At 45.9% G+C, this 17,371-nt stretch overlaps 1 protein-coding gene across 3 annotated transcripts in view; it reads right to left on the bottom strand.

Annotated features, from left to right (window-relative positions):
* The window catches only part of SMAD3 (SMAD family member 3), a 65,738-nt gene that overhangs the window by 19,984 nt on the left and 28,383 nt on the right, over positions 1 to 17,371 (bottom strand). Inside the window, exon 1 of one of the 3 annotated variants that reach the window (XM_090149182.1) lies at positions 6,146 to 7,923. The exons of the other annotated variants lie outside the window; for them this stretch is intronic. The gene's annotated coding sequence lies outside the window, so the exon portion shown is untranslated. Of the gene's footprint in view, positions 1 to 6,145; positions 7,924 to 17,371 lie in introns of those variants that run through there. 3 annotated transcript variants of the gene reach the window in all.

Genomic DNA, 17,371 nt, shown 5'->3' with positions numbered 1-17,371 from the left:
AAAATCTGCAATTACATCACAGCTCCAAGATATGCACAACATGCACAGCTCTTATTTACTGCACACACACACTTCTTCGTATCGTCTCTGTGTGACACACGGGTCTTCTGCACGTGCAAAACCAGAGCTCTGCTGGGTCCCACCCTTCAGATGGTTCTGAGCCCACCATCAGCTCCATTTCCCATGTGTGCTCTCATGCCAAGCTCCTTCTGAGCTCAGCAAAGAAGAAAGCAGGCTTTCCAGGTGCACAACTCGTAAGGAACTGGTGGGGAAGGTGGGAAAACTGATCTCATGGGTGACACCACGTCACTGTGTGTGCAGCCCCGCAGCCACCAGCAGTTACCTAAGCCAAAACCAGCCTGAAAGCACAGCACAGCTCCCAAGTGTTGCTATCACAGCTTTCCATAAGGAAAAAGAGATGGACTTTATGATCTTATCTAAAAAGACCTTTAAAATGACAGAGCCATATGCTTTGTTTTCAATCACAATAACCTCCCCGTCTCCCCTCTCCCCTGAATAAGGAGATACAGTAAAAGAAATGACATTCCCCCAAAGCCCCGGAGGCCAATTACATTTTTCTGATTGTGAAATCCCTCCTCAGGCTCTCTGCTGAGGGATGTGGGACAAAACAGTGCTGCCTGCATTCACTGGAAAGAACGCAGCCGAGTGTCAGGGTGGTTTATTTCCTCCTGCTGTCCTGCCTCAGCCCTCCAGGTGCATTTTCTCCAAAGTGCCCTGGGGCTGAGATGGGACAGGTTAACACTGCGCTCAGCATTCGATTGCTTCAGCATTTCTCAAGCCCAGAGCTCTCAGAGACGACCCACGCACACGTCTGCCTCTCCCATCTTCATGCAGAACAACCAGATAACAAATGACTCTGTAGTGCACACAACCTTCAGCTCTCCTCGGCCGTGGTCTGATGCACAACCTGGCCCTGAGGGCTGAGCGGAGTGTTTCCCAACACCACCTGAGAGCTCTGCACATCCAGGCTTCATTAAGACTTACAGAATTTAAGAGCCAAAGTTTCCACGAGGCTAGGGATATATTCCTTCCTCCGACCTTTCTTTTAACCAGCCTGTGTTGAGCAGATCCCTACGTACAGCTGACTTTATTATGCCATGCTACCTAACAGGATTTCTTCTCAAAATACCAAAGCTTCTCTGCTCAACAATTCATTGCTGGCTGGATCTCTAAAAGCAGCCCCACTTCTTTTGGGACATTGTCTCTTCCTTCACAGTCAGCTGCAGCTGAACACATCAGCTGTGCCCATGCTGCACTATGGGATTAAATAGCTAAGGCTGTGAAGAGCTCTTATTTTCAGTGTCAGACCTGAGTGGGTGATCCAGCCTCTCACCACGTTCCCAACCAGCACATTTCCTGAGCCTGCAGGATAGAGGGAGAAAATAGTGCAATCCACAGCCTGCAATCATCACTGCCCGCCAGTGTGAGAGCATGCAGGCTATGAGACCCTGCAAGGAAATGCAGAAACAAGGCCAGAACATAGCCAGGCTGTCGAGCTGATCCCAGTTCACAGTGATTTATAACAGAACTAAATTCAGAAACAATTCACACAAAGCCCTGTTGTGAGCAGGCATCCCTCCAGCACCAGGGGTGTCAGCAATGAAGGCTGTGTCTGTGCACCCACAGCCACGCTCAGGTGTGCTTGGTGAGAAGTTGGCCTAACGTGGAGGGCTGTAGCATGGCGTGTTCAAACACAAGCAAGGAGCAGGCAGAGGGGAGGTTACCCCACCATAACAAGCAACAGTGATAAATACCAAGTGAGGAAAGTGCCCACACTCCAGGAGTGCGACCAGGGAATTTCGTTGCTTGCACAACGGCCTGAGGCACGGCCAGAACAGCACTGCAGTACCATGAGAAGCCAACAGAAACCCCTTGGGCCGAACACTTTAGGACTGATCCATCCCTATATGCTGCTACAAGCCACTTGCTAGGGAAGCCAAGCACCCCAAACTGCTGCTCCAAAGCACCCAGATTACTGCAGCTCAGAGAACAACGGCCAGCAGCAGCTCCTGATAGCAAAACCAGAGGAGGGAAGGAAAAGAATGACAAAAACACCAAAGCTTTTTCTTTTTTTTTTTAAACAGTCCACAGTAACTGTTTGAAAAAGAGTGAGGAATAAATAGGAAAGCATTACACTGCAGAACAGGAATTTGATTTCTAGGCCTGATTATGTTGTTTTCTTTTTTTTTAAACTGTGATTGAATTTGTGAGATCCTGAATCAGGAAAGAAAAACAATCACTACCACCACCACCACCACCACCACTTACTTTCTTCGCTGGACATTTGGCAGCTATCTTTCCTTCAGACGGGTAATGAACCTCTTCCCTGAACTCATTCTCCTTTAAAAGTGAAGTGGAAGGCAGTTGTACAAATCAAGCAAAGTGATACGAGCCATAAGATACTGGAGGGATTTCTGTCAAGATTGGAAATTTCCAAATGCACTTCAACAGAGATCCAGTCCCCTGTCTCCCCTTCCCTTGCCATTCACATACACTGTGTATGCAAAAGCCATCAGTTTTATATCACCATCATTAATCTTCCAAGAGAGCAAAACACCTCTGTGCTCACAACATCACCAGCATGTGCAAAACGGCGTTAAGGAAAGAGAAAAACAACCAGGAATAAAAAGTTTCAGTTACGCATTTCCATGGGGTTCTTATTAAAAACCACAAGCAGAAGCTGGTTTTTAAAGCCATGACAAATAAGTCAGCAGTACGCTCTAAAAGGCACCAGGAATTATGGCCACAGGCTGTGAGTTTCTCTCAAGCACAAAACATGATAAGTAGTTCCTTACTGGTCTTGCATCTGGTCTACACCAGGAAAGCAAGCGTTTATTCTTGTAGCAGAATCTGGCTTTTGTGCATACAGCACTGAAATATCCACAGGGCTTCGCTGAAAACTTGGATAAAATCTCAGCTTTCCCTGAATACTGGCCAAATGAAAAACACTGAATAAAAAAATGACCCATGCAGCACATTCGTAATTCAAAAGCTGATCCCTTGCCATCTCTTTCCCCTCAATTTGCTCAGCATCACTGACTTTTCCAATTTCTGGAGCAGTTTTAACAATACTGTCATTCACGCTCTAGAAATAGAAGTTAACTGTGTCCAACTGAGACTTGCAGTGCACCTTATCACACCACCATAGAAGAAACTAGTCATTAATACTTAGCACTTACATTCGTAGAAATTGAGAAGAATTAGCAAACACCCAGCTAGCCTCAACACTTCTCTACGGAAAGGATTTCTCTCTGGTCTCTCTCACCTGGAGTGCTTACTCTTCCCTCCCTTGGACTTGGAAGGAAACACATCTCCTCTACGCCTGTAGATCCATCTCTAGTGAGACGGATGCTCCTGACCCTCGCAGCAGTGGAGCAAAAGGCACAAAGGATGAACCCTCAGTGGTTCAGAGCTGGAAGACCATGCCAAAGCTTTAGGTGAGCACTGCAGGTGTACTTACAGGCAGGCACAGGACCACAGGCAGTGAGCAGCACAGCTCCATGCATCCGCTGCCCATCAGGTCTTGAGCAGAGACCGCCACAGCCTACAGCATCAGGTGGAGGATTTACAGGTAGGCAGTAAATCCCAATTCTTCTGACACTGCATAATTCTTCTACTCTACTTTCATCTGTTCTGGGCTTGCAAAGCAGCTGACAGTACAGAAATGACCAGTACTCCCATGTGTGCTTCCTACCTCCTATTTACAGCTCTCTGTCTGTCCCAGGGCTTTGCAGATTTCCCCTTCCCCCCACCTGAAAGCTGAAGAAATGCAGCACAGAGAGTTGATGTCAGGATCAGATTATGACAGCATGAGTCATTTATTAAGATTCCAGTAATGCTAAGCTCTTTAGCAGGTGCCTTGAGACCATATTTTGCAGAGTCTAATTTCAGATTCAGACATAAGTACGTTTTATTGGTTTACCATAAACTGTCTGCCCATTGTTGCTCCTTCAGAGCCTGCTGCTGGTTCTGCACTGCTCAGCTCTCCCCTCTGAGCTCGGCCACTTCTGCTCTCCGATGGCATGAAGACCAAAGCTCTGTTTCATTTACATTTCTTCAAAGATGCATCTTGTTTTGTCATGCAATATCACGATCCAACTATTTTTCCCTTTGTGCTTCTTAGTAACCTCTCATTTACACCTCTTCTGCTTACTGCACTTATTGGATGCTGGCTATCAAAACCAGCTCTTTTTCTTCTACTTAAGCCATTCTGTAATTACATGCCCCTGCATCTTCCACCTCCTCCTTGTTGTGACCACCAGCAGCTCAGAAGATGGCTCACTCACTGACCCAAGGCTTTGCCACTCACTGCGAGAGGCAAACGGGACAAGCTTTACTTTGCCAAGAATGTAATAATTCACCAATAATAACTACTGCCAACAGAGATTGGTAGAGAGTAAGAGCTGTAAGCAGCATCTGCAGCCACCAGTGTTTCTGAGAGTTTCACATCCAAGCTCCTTACCACCGTATCCTCCTGTGGAACAAATGTGACTTTTGCATAACAATTTTTATAAGCCCTCTAAATTTAAATCTTTTTTTTTTTTTCCTTTTCTTAGCATCCCTGGTTCTTTTATTTATTTCAGCAAAGCTTGCCCAAATCTGTGTCAGACTCATCAAAATTTATTTGTGCTTGAGCCTGGAGTGGCCTGGGGGTGGAAGAAGCATGGACATGGGAAGCTCAGCCTCTCCAAAGGAGCGTGCCTTTTTGGAAACTCATTCATCACACAAGCTTGTCACTGCTTCCCAGAATCCTGTGTCTGACTCCAATCCTGAAATCCAAAAAGCAACACGCTCCTGCCCAGCCCAAGCAGCAGCTTCCTTTCTGTGAGGAGATTCCAGGCATTCTCATGGCACTGTGTTTTTCTATGTTCAGAGGAGTTTCGTAACGTGAAAATGGATGGAAATGCCAAAGAGATCCAGATTATCCTCCATAAGAGAGGGCACATTAAAAACGTAACTCAAGAAAGACTGAATAACTGGCTGGCAGGGTTCTGCCATCAATCTAGAAATCAAAAAAGCTGCTGTAAAACTCAGTTACTGCGTTAACTTTCATGGCAACTCTACTGATTTACATTTAATATTTAGCTTCAAAATACATCTTCCTGATGCTCTAAGGAAAAAAAAAATCTTCATAGCTTCACTGAAGCCAGGAAAGCTTTGCAAATTAGCATCAGCTGTGGATCCAGCCCAACTCAAACCAGAGGAAAAGAACCACGGGACGGATGTGCTTCTTGATAGCCGAAAGCAAAAAGAAAGGAAGGCACTGCACAGAGCTCCGATAGAAGCCTCACACTGAGAACTGCTGCCCCACATATATTGGCTGCTAACAAAAGCAAGAATGATTATCGTCAGGAGTGCTGAGAAGTGACAGTTTTAAGAGCCTGGACTCTCCCTCACAACATATGCAATTGCCAGTGTCATCCACAGGAACTCCACATAAATACCAGGAGTCGGAACTGACTTCTCAGATAAATGTTTGTGCATTCTATCAAGTTGGGTCAAAGCCAACATTTCTTATGGAAACATTTTTGGTGGTCTTGGGCAAGGAACATGTTTACTTTATAGCAGATATAGCTAAAAATGTTGCGTGACAGCCTCCAATTATCTTGTTTGGGATAGTTTGAGGCTACTTGAGGTTCGTTGCTGTTATTTTCTTTATTATATAGTGAAAATGTTGCTGCTTTTCCTGTAATTTAAAAAGCTGCTATTTCAAGATGTGACATCTGTGTTGGTACCTCCCCCACATGGATAACAGGATCCAGGGCGAAGTTATCCAGAGTGCCCATCTCTCATTTTCAAAAGCATCTCAGGTGCCTTTCACACAGACAGATAGCCCTTAGAGCCTCCCATTAATCCTCCTGGCTCTCCGCTATATTGCTTTCTGAGCTGCTTTAACAACTTGGCTCTGTAATTATTTGCACAACCAGTACTAATTAACAGCACACCACAAATAAGGGCCCTGGTCCCACAAACACTCATGCTTCCGCCCCAGCCCCTCCGTGGGGCCATCCTTTGGGATCTGCTGCAAAGCAGAGCTCCACACAGGCTCTGCTGAGGACCTGGTCTTCATTAAACCCGAGCAACTTGAAAAGAAATGCAGATTTTAAAAGACAATGAAAACAACCTTCAGTCTGGGTTACTCCGTCTGCAGCCCGCGCCGTGCTCCCCAGCGATTAGCCACCTCTCTTCTCCAATCTTTCCCAGCCTCCGACCCGCGCTGGCATCCTGCGAGCTGCTAATGAATCAGTTGCAGATGAATCACTTCCCATGTGCAGACGGCGTGTTTCATCACAGAGCAGATTCTCACAGACTTTCCTCTTTGCTCACACAAACCCAGTGACAAAGAGCTGCCTCCGCTATACCCAAACAAGCCTTGAAGTTTCCACGAGATGCTGAGGGAAGGTGTGTGCCGTGTGAGAGGTGAAAAGGGTAGTGGAAGAGGCTGTGTTAATTTTACAACTCTGACTTCCTTAATTATGAGTCACGGCAACGCAGGAGAAATCCAGCTTAAAAAGCAGACTTAAGGAGTGTGATGTCTTAGGGGAAGGCTGCAGATTTAAGATGAGACGCCTCATTAAAAGCCCACAAAAGTTAGCATTTTACAGTCTCTTATGTCTGTAATTACTACTGAAATCAGAGGCTTGTGACTCCGCAAGAGTCCAAATATATGTGGGGGGAACAGCTTTGTGAACTTCTCCCTCTCATAACTGGGTTTTACAGCACAGCTGAGGAGGGCAGGGACAAGAGAAGGAGGTGCTACAGGCTCTGGGGCTGTTAGTTTTATTTGGTGGGATGTTTCGGTACAATAAGAGAAGAGGGTTATTTGTGCCAGAGAGACGGAAAACGCTTCAGCCGAAATGTTTATTTTTTCCCACCAAAAGCACTTACCAGCAAAAAGAGGAAGCTGTGGATGTGGCCTACCTGAGAGCTTCCTTTCTTCTAGTAAATCTGCACATCAGTAACAGCGTTTGCTCAGGCTGCCACTCGCAGCTCAACAACACAGCACTTGTGCCATGCAGCAAGAGAACATCACTACCCCGGCCACCTGAGGCCCACATAACCATCCTGCCCATGGAAACCCAATTCTGTGTCCTCACATTACAGGTTATTATTGTATATGTTTATTAAAAATAATCCTCAAACTTTGTACTTCTTCAGTGCTGCAAGGCACCAGAATTCCTTTGCTCTCCCAACCTGACGTGCACACAGTGCTGCTCCCTCCAGCCAGGACGCACCATTTTCCCATCTGCTTCACTCTCTCTATCTGAAGCAAAGCAGTGCAAGCACAGATGTTTTCCCTCCACTCCTCATCCTGCCTGAAGCAGCACCAGCCCTGCATGGCGATACGGCTGGGAACAGGGATGTATAATTTCAGTGCTTAGCTCTGACTAATGCAGGATGTGTGGGAGCGCAGCAGAGGGGCATGAATAACAGCTCGGCAGAGCACGTCTGTATCGTGCTACGTCAGTCTTATCATCCAAACAGGATCTCCAGCATGTGCGTGCACAGTACCTTTCCTGTAAAGGTTTAGTTGTTACTATTCCTTGCGTGGAAATCCAGCTGGTATGACACAAAAAGGAGCAGGAAAAAGCAAGCAGCCAGAACAGCCGCATTCAACATAAACAAATACCTTATTTTTATGTAAATGTCAGTAGTAATAAAAACTTGAGGCAAGTGATTAAAGAACAGTCCAGGAAAAAAAAACAACAACCAACACAAAAACAAGTCCTCATTCAACCACCACAGCAGACAGAGTGGTTCCTAAATGAGATGTTTTCCAAAAGTTTTCCATGAGGTGTCCATCATGAACTGCTGAAAATACCAACTGCATCAAAACTCACCTTTAGGTAACAGAGAGACATTTCAAGCAGCTTTCCTGTTGTCATCCACCTCCCCTCTCTCTCCAAAATAGAAAGAATATTTAATATTCACGCCCTGGGAACCTTAACTGGATACACACTTAAGTGTGAAGCTTAGAACAGAAACAGCCCTAGAGCTTGCCAAGGAGAGGGAACAAGGAGGGAAGTAGACTCGCAGGTAAATATTAGTTTGTACTTGAAAAAGCCAGAGTACATTCTGAAGCTGCTTTTGATTTTCATGCCAACTCTGTCAGACGCAGGCAGGGCTTGGCCATGCAGGGAATGAGTGCCTGGGGCACAGCAGCTGGCTCACACGGATGGTGACATTATCAGCCAAACTATGGAAACCCTTCAGAAGCAGCCACCCAAGCATTGGCTGGGCTGCTGCACGCACTTTCTACGCTTGCAGAGGGAGCAAAGGAAAGCTCTTGTCCCCTCCCACTCCGGACACCATCCCCCTGAGCTCTCTTCCCTGCCTCAACTTACCTAACACCAACTTCTGTGAGTGCTGAGCAATAATGCCAGACAAAGTCTGGAAGCTCCTTAAACTACTGGAGAAATCACTCCTGGCCTCTGCTGTGACCCAACAGGAGAATCCACAAAAGACATCATTTTCAGTTCCTAAAGTGTTTTCAAAATTACGTGAGATGAGATCCATCTCTGTAGAGCCAAGAGGAGAGTAACACTCACACACTGCTCAGCAGCTCACACCAACACACAGTGCTTCCATGGTCAGTGCAAAGTCCATCCTATGCTCCAAATCAAAGCTTGAGGGAAGCTGGAAAAGTAAGCCATAGTAATTGCTCAGGGGGAAATGCACACAGGAGACCCAGCAACACTGCCCCACCTCTCTGACACAACACAACGAGGCACGTAGAACAGCGGGCAATTTTGGATGGTCTTCTTTTTATGTCTCCTCTGCAGTAGCCTGGTGCACTTGTTGGGTCCCTGGGTCAGAGGTGACTCACAGAGGACCTTCCGCCAGTGAATCATACACACATTTTTAAGCACCCTGCAGGTTTTGTTGGGTAGGAGATGTCTCACGACCTACACCATCCCTAAATACTTCCAGGGCTGCCCAAGGCGGGGGTGTGTGAGGGCATGCAAATCAGCAGTGATCCTCTGCAGCCACCCGAATGGTGCAAAGAGGGACACTGACACAGATCTAACAGCACAGCTCACTGCTATAGCAAGAAGTGACTATGGACATAAGCTACACAAAGATAGGGAAACAATGGAATAAGTCACAAATATTTGATTTCACAAGTTAAGACGGTTTTCTTTCCCTGCCCTTGTGACTAAGCCTTTGGTCCACACACCCACTCCATCCTCAAAAAACAGCTCCGTGAAACAAATGTGATTGCTCTAAAATACACACAGACAATGACTGGGCACACCTCCTCCTCACGGCACTCCGTCTATTTACCAAGAGTCTGCACTGACTGTCTGCCTGGGATGCACCAGGATCCAGCTCCCCCTCCCACCAAAATGTTAAACACTGGCAAGCCCAGCTCCTCTCCATTTGCCTTATCCCATTCCCAAACCTCCATCTCTGCAAACAGCATCGCTCATTCAGACGACCTTTCCGGGATCATTCCTAGGTCATAAAATCATAGAATGGCTGTGCTGGAAGGGCCCTCAGAGCACACCCAGCCCCATCCCCTGCCGTGGGCTGGCTGCCTCCCACCAGATCAGACTGCCCAGGGTCCCATCCAGCCCAGCCCTGCACACCTCCAGGCATGGGCAGCTGCCTGGGCAGCCCATACCAGCACCCCACCACCCTCTGCGTCAAGAATTTCCACCTAACATCTAATCTAAATCTCTAAAATAAATAAATACGTGAAGATCTACCTTTTCTTTTTCCTCTTTGTGATCCATACAACCTGCCTTGTGGTGAATGCTATCTAGTCTCTTTTTCCTCCCTGGCACAACAGTTTTGTATCTTGTTCCTTCAACCCATACAACCCCCCCCCTCCCAAAAAAAAAAAGATTGCTCTGAACCTTCAATCACACTCTTCTCAACCTGTTTGCTATCTCATACAAGGTATTCAGTTTGAACAGCCTACAGCCCTGTCCTCAAGGCACTGCAGCACTTCTTATCTCCCACAGCTGAGTGCTCACTGCAGCTCCCTCCCCAGAGCCAAGCTGTGTGCCCATATTGGGTCCCCACCACACGCTTTCCCTTTGCTCCTCCTTCCTTCCTTCCCTCCCCACCTCACCCCTTCTCTCTGCCTCATCCAGCTTCCAGTTCCAGCCCTGATGGGATGAAAGGATGACCTGTACTGACTCATTTCTTAGGGAAAAATAGTCAAATTGAGTGTGCCACACATTATCAACATGATGCAAGCAGAGAAAAAGGCTTATAGGGAGGGGATGGTGCAAAATATTAAAGTAATTAATACAGTCAACAGTTACAGTTTTCTCTGGATAGTCCCATGAGTACTGCCTCACATCTTTTAGACTGCCAACTATTCAGTGCAGGGATAGTCTGTATTTTTTCCCCCTTCTAAAGTAATAAATGCATTCTTGGCAGCTAAATTATTAATAAGGAACAAATGGTAATTGATTTATAGATGAGCCTGAAAAAGAGGATTTGTCTTCCTTTATTCCAAGCCATTGTGCCCACATGGCTTCATCCTGGTCCTGTCCTGCCAAAATCACAGCCTCCAACACAGCATATCCAGCCCCAAATTATCTGTGTTTGCATGACCTCTTCACCTCTGCCATATCTGACCACTGACCAGATACTGCAAAAGAGAAACAAAGCAGTTATTGTTCTTTCTGTCTCTTTTTCTTCTCAGCCAGCAAGAAACAGCTTAACTGGATTAGGTCTTAAGGTTCTCTTTTTATTCATTCTGTGCTTGTTAAAAAAAAAAAATACTCAAGGAAAAGATGAGTTTCACATTCAGACTTTGAATATGCTGAGCTTGGGGAATTAGCTCTGTGCTGGTGGAAAGTTCCACAGCTCTGGCCCAGCTCTTCACACCAGAAGCATCTGTCCTCCCCCTGAGCACAGCTTTCTCACATTCCAGCTGCAGGGCCTGCAGCAACAGCTCTGCCTGTGCTCTGCTGAAGGAGCTGAGGATGCTGCAGGGCTTTCCCCGCTCCCCCTGGGCTGACCTGTAGGGCAGGCTCGTGGGGCAGCACCTACTTCACAACCTGTGTGCTCACTGTAATTAACAGCACTGCACACATCCTATCGCGTTCACAGTGCAACGCTGGCACGCAGAAATCAGCGGTCAGCTCGCCACAAACTCAGCCTCTCTAAGGCAGGACCCAGAGCTTTGCTGAAAGCAACGCAATGCTCATTTCTAGCAGCACTGTGGAGACAGCACACAGAACGCAGCAGTGCTGCTCCAGTGCTGGCTCAACCCAAACAATGGCAACTCACACACGAGGCAAACCCAGACCTTCAAAGGCATCTAGGCAAATGCACTGTCACTGAATATTCTGTCACAGAAGCAAGAGCCTAAAAATATAACAGGAGCAGATAATGCTCTGCGACAGGCCAGCGCACATCCTGTTGTTACCCTGTAAACACCATGATGTGAATTGGCACCGCTGTACAAGCAATAAGGCAGGAGTGCCATCACCTGCAGCCTCTGACCCAGAGCAGACTGAAAAGAAAATGCAGCACAAGGGGCACAGTCTTGTCCTGGGCCACTCAGCCTCCCCAGCTTTGGGTGAATCAGACCCACATCCTCAAAGACTTCAGATACCTCTTAGACTTCTTACTTAATCTTGCTGATCTTCTTGCTTTTCTATGTAACACAAGCAACAGGTCCCCTCCCGTGGGAGCACATAAGGACACTAGAAACAGCTTCCATACCGCAAGAACGGACATCAGGCTTCACACATAACTGCACCGAATGCCTGGAACAGCCACTAAACCAAAAAGCCATAAACAATCCTGGGGTGTAACAACACGTGTCATTCAGACAGGCTGCCCAGAGCCACGTAAAGGAAAGCAGGTTCCCCAAGCCTGAAGGGCTGGTGGTTACCTCTCGGGAAGGGAATGAACAAAGTCACTCATTTGCACATGGAACAAATCCAGTAAATTCCATTCCAGACCTCTAGATCACTGACTTTGGAAGACACTAATTGTTTTATGGCAGTGCCCACTAATCCCCAATGCATTATCAAGGCTAACAGACAGCTGGAAAAAAAAAAAAAAGAGAAAGTCCCTGACCCCCAAGAGAGCGTGATTTCCATTTACAACAGGTAAATGGAACGGACAAACAGGACAGAGCAGCTGCTGTGTGCCTCAAGTGTGAGAAGAAATTAAAAGCATCTCCACCACATCGCTCTTCCAGCAATTAATCAGATTTTACTTTCAAAACATGTGTGCTCAGGTCCAGGTGGAGAAATCTGGAAAGCATTTAGGTTCTCACTTTTACATTTGGGGGAAGAAGAGACATGCACAGCACTAAAAATATACATTTTTCTCAAAACCAGAGAGCAGTATCAGGAAGAAGAGGCTGCGGGGAAATGTGTGCATCAGCCAATCAAAGAGCACCAGTCCTTTTTGCTTTCCTCCACAGATGACCCTTGATAAATTATCATGTCTCTCTGAGGGATTTTTAAAATCTGGTTTTTATTATTACTCCTATTCTTAAGGAAGATAAGGTTGTCTCTGGTTTCAAAACTCCAACGAGGGCTGCATACTCCCACACAGAAGAATTTTGCGGCTGCAGAAGCTCTGGCTTGCTCGGGCAGCTACTGCTGAGGGATGCAATCAAGCAGCAGCACAGCCAGCTCCAAGAGGCACTAAACCCCCACAGCTTCCTTGGATACATGCTGCAGATCACTGAAAGTCCTAACTCACAAATAACAAAATGACTGCACTTGCTGGCTGTAAAAAACCTCCACGAGGAGCAGGAGAGCTGTGGGCAGGGCAGCACCTGAAACTCAGCAGCACTGCAAGCACAGTTTATGCACGAGTGCCTACATTATTCTGAGGCATTTATTTCTCAAACAATACTGGGCATACCATGCACAAAGGCGGCATTGGCTTTTCCTGAGCTGAATCCCTCAGATGTCAAAAAACATTAAAACAAAAGAAAAGGAACAGGCCAGAGGAGGGTCAGGGCATCCCAGCAGCAGGAATCCTTGCAAGGCCACGGCTGCGGCCGGTGTGTACCTGACTCATAGGCTGAGGTGCATCCGGTGGCTGCATCAGGTGTTGGACTGGTGAAAGCATTCCCTCCTAATGACCTCTTAGTTGTTTTCTGACAGCCACGACACATTCTCCAGGGGTCTGTGAAGCCAGAGCTCTGAAGACATCGTGCCATTCGTCACGAGTAGGCATGGAGCAGGGCAGCCACCTGCTTCCCATCTGCACTGCTGCCATTCTCACCTGCTGATGCCTTTGGAAAGCTTCAAGTATGGCTCTTGGCAAACAGCTCCACCTCACCCAGGCTGCTGCTCCAACACTCCAGCAGGGTCATTTGCCAGACCTCGTGCTTCACCTCCATTAATTTAAATCTGGGCTAAAATCTAAGCATATACTTAAGAAGGCTTTGCAGAAAAGCGATGGATTGAGGAAGCATTTGTATGATTTGCTTAGTTAGGATGCAAGAGACTTGGAAATCTTGAAACACTGCTGTTATCTTAGATAATGAAGTATTGTTCCTTTTTTTTTTAAAAAAAAAAAAAAGCCTGAAATATTTTGTTTTGTGAGCACTCACTACTCCAACTCCAGCAGGCAGTACTAACACACCCATGTACTAACACAACGTGTACTTATTTACAAATAGTACTCACCCCCTTTGTATGCTCCTACCTGAATAAAAGCCAACATATTTAGCATTTTGCTTCCTGCTGCAAAGATCTGACAATTGGAGGCCTTGTCTGCGAGAAAAGGACAAACACTGTGGAATATCATGTCACTTCCTTCTCACTGCTGCAAACCAAGGACAAGCAACCAGCGGGTAAAGGCACTCTCCTTTTACCTAAGCACAATAAAGCCAGCCTTTACTCAAAGTGACTATTCTTTAAAGCTTTATATTTATCACAATTCCTTTAGGAAAAAAAAATAGTTTGAATGCATTTAATTTTACTCTGTGACTGATAATAGCTAAGTGTATTGCATCACCTTCACTAGAACAGTAATTCCTTTTAAGCTGCTTTTTCATAGCTGCCTCAGACATGCCTTAGATAATTTTATTGGCCAACTGAGGACTAATGCAAGACATATTCTATGAATAAATGCATTTCCAGAGCCTCAGACTCAGAAGGTGATTTTGCACATGGCCAATGAGAAGTGCCTGCTTTGAAGTGTTCCTGGAATCAGTTACAGTTGCTTAAACCACTGATCAAATTCTACCAAAAAAGGCTTAGAGAAATGTTACTTCAGACTCAGTTTATCTTTCCTATAAAGCAAACATTAAAAACAGAACTTTCCCGTATGAAATAAGCACTTTCACAGTTTCTGAGTATTTAACAGAGGTGCTTAAAGTCAACGTTTCGTTTTCTTTTTTGGAACGGATGAAAAAAATTCAAGCCCAACTTCACTGAATGGAAAAAGGCAACACCAAACGCCCTTCTGTTAAATATAAATGCTGAAGCTACCCCAGCCTAAGGGACAGACCGCTTCTGTTGCTCAGTGATACAGGTTAACATCACTCCAACCTGCTGTGATCTCTAGAGCATTTCTTAGCCAGCAGCCTCCTGGTTCTTCCTTCATCCAGAATGCTCATTGTGTCTGGGACAAACCCAAAAATGTTGAGCCAGCGAGAGCTCGCTCAGCTTCATGCTGCCCAGCCCATGTGCAGCCAGCACACACACAGGAGATGCTCAGCCCCATGCTGGACTTCTGCACAGCTCAGTCAACATTGATGCAAAGCAAGCCCAGGAAGGCAGAGCCTGGTGTTTCCCAAGGAAGGACACATCCCCACACCAATCCCCAAGCACAAGGTAAGAGGAAATGCAGTGGTAAGAGAAAATGCTCTGTGGGACTTGCTGGGTAATCAGGCCACTTATTCTTAAGCTTCAATAGGATTAATTTGATTGCACACTCCTTTAAAGAATTCTGGCCCAAGTTTTCCAAACCTACCTGAATTCATGCTTGAGCTTGACTAAAAATCAAGTGAAATCTCTGCCCAAAATTCAGCACAGCAGGCTGAAGGAAATGCACAAGGTCACTGCTGTCCTACCATCCTAAAAACGGCCTGCCTGGTATTTTGGGGAAGGAAAAGCAGAACAGAGACCGCTACATAGAAGTGCTTATTACATTTCTTCTGTAAGATTATTTTGTTCTAATTTGTCGCAACACTAAACCACTCTGGCTTGCATTTTACACAGAATGTTTACAACGTGTGGGCAAATTCAGCAATGTATATTTTTTAAACTTGATTGCTTTCCCACACACACAGTGTGAGTTACTCTGTACCTACAGTTCTTTTCACAGTAAAAATGCCAGGACTTTCCATATTCATTACTGCCCAAGAACAGCACCCCTGCTGGTCTTAATGCATGCAAAGCATCACATTAAGCTTCCAGCCTGCTGCAAATCCTACCTGAAAGAGGACAAGCACCTGGAAAAAAAAAAAGCAATGGAAGCAAATAAAGAAAACATCCTGAAGCTCACAGACAGGGCTTATCTGAACGGCCTCGCTTGAGGTCAGTGGACATTTCAAAGAAAGCACACCGTGGTGCTGCCAGCTTGCCCTTGATGGAACATTTTGTTTTACAAGGCTGCTTTACAACAAGGCTGTTTTCTTCTTGTCAGGATCACAGGAATCCTCACGATGCCCTTCCTGAAAAGTGTCAGCAGTGCACAAATGGGCTTCAAGGAGGAGGGGAGATTTAAGGCATCTCCTTAGTGAACGCCCTGGGCCCTTTCCAGTCCTGTGTGAGGGTGGTGTTACTTGCCTGCAATGGCATCACTCCTTGGGCACACGCCTTTGCCTCTCTCATTTTGCAGTGGTTTTCTTAACATTATGCTTTTATAGGAGAGTTTTGCAGCAAGTTTGAGGGAAATGACATCACCAGTCTTCACTTCAATCAGCTTAATACTGAGTGCTGCCTTCAAAGAAGCTTTTAAAAATACATTTTCAGCGGTTATTTAGCATTTAAAAAAAATGCCAGTGCATGCAACCCTATAAAGTCACACAAAGAGCTTCCAATTCAAACATCTGAACGCTGATCCGCATTCATTCTCTGTGCTGCTAATTGACCACAAGCTGATTTCCTTCAGCAGTGTGTTGATCTTAGCACTATGCTTGTCCAGAATTTACCTTCCAGAACACAGCCATCATTAGGCTTCAGAAAACAAATAGCTGTGTTTGTTACTGAACTGAAAAAAGCTCCACTGAATCACTGCTTTGCCTTCTATCACGGACACGAAAGTGACACTCTGACCAGCTAGAAGGTCATCTTTCTCTAAGAAGCTGGTAACAACCATTTGCAGCTCTCGGTAGATTAACTAGGCCAAGAGGGCAAAGCTAAACCCCAAATACTTGGTTGGTAGCCACAGATTCCTATCTCTAGCATGCTCTGGTTTCTCAGTACAGAGCAGTACCAGAAGAGACCGACTGAGACAAAGCAGTGTGTGGGCAGCCAGGAGGGGCTGCGCTCCCAAAGAAGCAGCCTTCCTTCACATGGGGTGTTACTGTTTAAGACAAATGAGGAAAACACTTTTTATTCTCCTCGCTTTTTCTACCAGCAGTTGTTGCCCACGTTTTGTTTCTATTTATGCAGTCAAGTCCTTTCACTCTTAGCCATGCTCTAACTACAGCTACAACCAACACATGGCCTTATGTCACATGCCGGCAGGCAAGCAAGCACAAGACTCTATTTCAAACTGGTACTAATCTCACACAGGATTTGGTGACTTTCCTTTTCCCCCAGGAAGGCATTTCTGCTGACATGGCACACTGGCACATTTCAGCTCTGCACGTGGCACTGCATCTCCCTGTTCACAGCTCTGTTTCGCTCCAGCCAGGTTCTGCATGGCTTTAGCTCCTAATGAAAGCTTTCATGATGTGAAACCTCAGCTCCTCTATCTTGTGTTTTTAGCAAGCTGGGCCTGAAATCTTGATTGGTACAATAACGTGAATTAAAAAGCATGATTCTTGTAATCACATTTCCATTAAAAGTCCTCTTGTTGATGCAGTCCTATCAGGAAGAGCTATCTTTTCTTACCATTATAAATTAATTAACATTTATAACTGATATAAAATTCCAACGGCAGATTGCTTAGCTTTCTCGGAGAATGTTGCTAAGGCCCACTGCAGTAAAACTGAGCTCTTCTTGTGCAATGCCTGATATTCAGCCTTGGTTACATTGCTTGGTTACATGGCTGGATTGCTGTGCTGCCCAGAAGCAGGAGTTACAGAGGACACAAGACACAGCCCTGCAGCGAACATCCTTGCTTCCAATAATCTCCTTTCACTGCCTTCTGCTGTTACGGTGTGCTCCTATCCAAATTTTCCTTTCAGAAAATTTAATGGCAAGTCAGGATACGTATCGATATGAGAGCCTCTGTGCTG

Source organism: Phasianus colchicus, chromosome 12 (assembly GCF_987193195.1).
Source record: "Phasianus colchicus chromosome 12, bPhaCol1.hap1.1, whole genome shotgun sequence".
NCBI classification, from domain to species: domain Eukaryota; kingdom Metazoa; phylum Chordata; class Aves; order Galliformes; family Phasianidae; genus Phasianus; species Phasianus colchicus.
This window is presented reverse-complemented; position numbering and strand designations above follow the sequence as displayed.